A 3,248-nucleotide genomic window follows, 5' to 3' on the forward strand; every position below is an offset into this window, starting at 1 on the left:
GAGGTGATTTACCTTTCAAATAAGCTTTGTAGTTGATCAAACTTCAACAATCAAGTACCCAAGTTGTTCCCTTAAGCTCAAAAAGCAATATGGAAGCTAGAAGTTGAAGAATTTTGAAGGAAATCTCTCCCCCTCTCTTGCTCTCTCTCTCTCGGCCTCTCTCTCTCTCTTTCTCTTTAGTTTTTGTTTTGTTGATTTCTTATGATTATCTTGCAAGTCTAAGGTAACAAATAAGTCAAAGACCATAGAAGATATTTATCACTTCCACCAATCAAATAAAAGCTTGGTTATTGCCTCCTAACCCTTACAACCTTTACTTTCTCTTTCTTACTCCTTTTCCCTCAAACATTGATAATCTTTCAATTAACTCCATAAATGATAACTTAATCTAGTCTAAAGCACTTAGTCACACTTAATCATGTCACTAATCACCTTCCTATCTTAACCTCCCATACTTAATCATACTTTCTCCATAATAAAAACAATGAAACAACAACCTTTATAATATTGGCAAAATTAGGGTTTTAAACCCAACTTAAGCTTTCTAATGGATTGTAACACTAGAGGTTTGACTAGTTTAGGATTTTCTAGCTCTCAAACCTACCTAACATTTACTAAAGAATCGAATCCTATACTTACTTGCATGATAACATATATTAGCATGCCTATTAATATAATAGCACAAACTTGCCATTCATTACAAAAACTAGGGTTTTAGTAATAACCCAAATTAGGGTTTTCATAGTATATAGACGAAATAACCTTTTTAAGTATTACCACCAACCTTAAAACCAAATGTTATAGCAAAATAACGATAATACTCCTTATTCAAATAATATCAAAATTAAGGACTAACCGGGGTCTCACAACCTCCCCCTATTTGATGTGAATATGTGCCTTAAAAGTGATTTTTCATGAGTTCTACTGTTCCTACCATTTATACTTTTGGTACCTCATTGAGCTTTTAGCTCACCCCGTCCCGTTATCCTTGTTTTCCTTATAGGGAACCATCTTTTGGACCAATGATCATTTTGAAGAATGAATTGAGCTTGTATAAACACCCTTTTGTATAGCTCCGTGGAAGTTGGAAACCCTAAATGTATCTTAATACAATGTTTCCTTTTGGTTTGTAAACTTACTACTATGTATATTTTGAAGTGTTTCCTCATGTTTATCTGACATATATTTGGGCATGTACATTCTAACAAAGTGTACTGGTACTGGGATGGATTGTGACGTTGCGGCGGCTCTTCCATTTCGTTTTGATTTTCGTGGGAACGCTGTACCAAAGATTGATTGTATCTTTTACTTTGGCTCATTTGGTTCTGAATGTTACCTTTTGAAGTTCTTTTGAGCATTTGGAAGGGTTTATGTCTGTTCCGGATCCGTAGTCCTAGCGAGAGCACCTGTGACAGCCACACCTCACCCTAACACCTCACTCTAAGGCGAACCAAAGGGTTCGGCGGACCGCCTGCCCAACTCTCGCCAGGACTACGGAGTCGATTCACACAAACCCAATATAGTACGCGCGATAGGACCCAAAGAAAACGAACAATCGAAAACTACTAATGTGAGAACATGCCTACCAAATCATAAAATCATAGTCTCAACGGGATACATTTAATAGACAAGGTTAAACACTTATACATTTTTTTACATTGGAGTCTTGAACAAATTAACATACAGTGCAATCCGAGGTATTCATACTACACAAAATACAATTAGGGCTTCATTTTCAAAAGAGCTTAACAACATGACATATATACTAGTTTGACCATTTTCTTCCAAAACCATGATTTCCAAGTTTGTCCCCTGTAAGGAAAACAAAGGTAACAGAAATGGTTTGATTGATTAGGGTTTTGAAGTTAGTAAAGAACTAGTGGAATTGGAATCTAAATGGTGGTTAGTATTTGGTAATTTTATGATAATTTGCGGAGAAAATTTCAGACCATTGTTAGGTCTTTTAGAGTCTGATATATGTAATATTATTTGGTATGAAATTGGTTAGAAGACTTGTATAAGAATTAGAGAAACGGATCACACGGTTGCAATACACAAAACCGGCAAAACTGGAAACAGGGCAGTCCACAAATCCGAATTGGGCTCTGTTTTTATTTATGCTGCGTGCTGATTTGGAAGCTGCTCAAAACATGAAAGTTGTAGCTTCTTAAGTTCTTGTTATTCCTGCAAAGTTTCAGGTCAAACAGAGGTGTGTAGCCTGAGTTATAGCCAAAACCCTCACTCAGCTTTCAAATTCTGGTTTGGTCACATTTTGTAAATTAGCTTCTGACCATGCTTAGTTCGCATGGATAACGATGGAACTGGGTGTTGGTGTCTTCATAAGAAATGTAGGGCTTTGTTTCAGATTCAAAACAGTATAAAGTACATCCAAATCCGAGCTTTGTAGCTCCCGTTATAGTCAAAACAAGATCGTGAGTCAGAACTGCCTTGAACACTGGATAGTTCTGACAGGTAATTTGGCACTCATTTTTCATTCTGTTCTGAGTTGATCCAGGTCTTGGCCAAAACATAAAAGTTTTAGCCTTATGTCTTAGCTTTCCAATTCCTTTGGAATTTCTTGATTTGGGTTTGTGAGCTGTGAGTTATGGTCCGGCAAACATACCCTGTCCGTCACCCTAAAGTGCGAACTTCTGGCACTGTTTTCCATACTTTCGACCTATTTCTTTTCATATCCGGATTTAGGTGTCTTCACAAAAGTTGTAGTCTTTTCTTTTAGCTTCGAAACAGTATCTCATACACTTTAATCTGACATTCCTAGCCCAACTTATGGTCAAAACAGTTTGGGACAGTAACTATGCCCATTTCCGTTTGCCGGCCGTTTCCATTTCCATTTGCCGATTCCGCACATGCATGTGCCAATTTTGCCATTTTGCTTAATTTATGCACTTTAGTAGTTGTTTGTGTGATAATAGGGCTCGATAATATGGCTCAACCTTCTGCTACAGGCGGTGACGGGCTAGGCGGAGCCGGTGGGGCCCACTAGCTGACGACTTGAATTCATTTCTGTACTTTCTCTCGTTATACTTGCTCTTTAGGTGAGTAATCAGGGTTTCCGTGTAACTCAATACTAATATGAGTTTACTATGAAAAATGGGCACTTAGGCGAGGGTGTACTTTATCGCACTCGATCTAAACCCCATTAGTTGCTATTGATACCTGTGAAATATGATTTTGTGATTTTTTATGGAGCATTTATTGCTTGTGAAACATTTGCGGAGCATTTATTG

This window comes from Coffea arabica, chromosome 1e (genome assembly GCF_036785885.1).
Source record: "Coffea arabica cultivar ET-39 chromosome 1e, Coffea Arabica ET-39 HiFi, whole genome shotgun sequence".
Classification (NCBI taxonomy): Eukaryota; Viridiplantae; Streptophyta; class Magnoliopsida; order Gentianales; family Rubiaceae; genus Coffea; species Coffea arabica.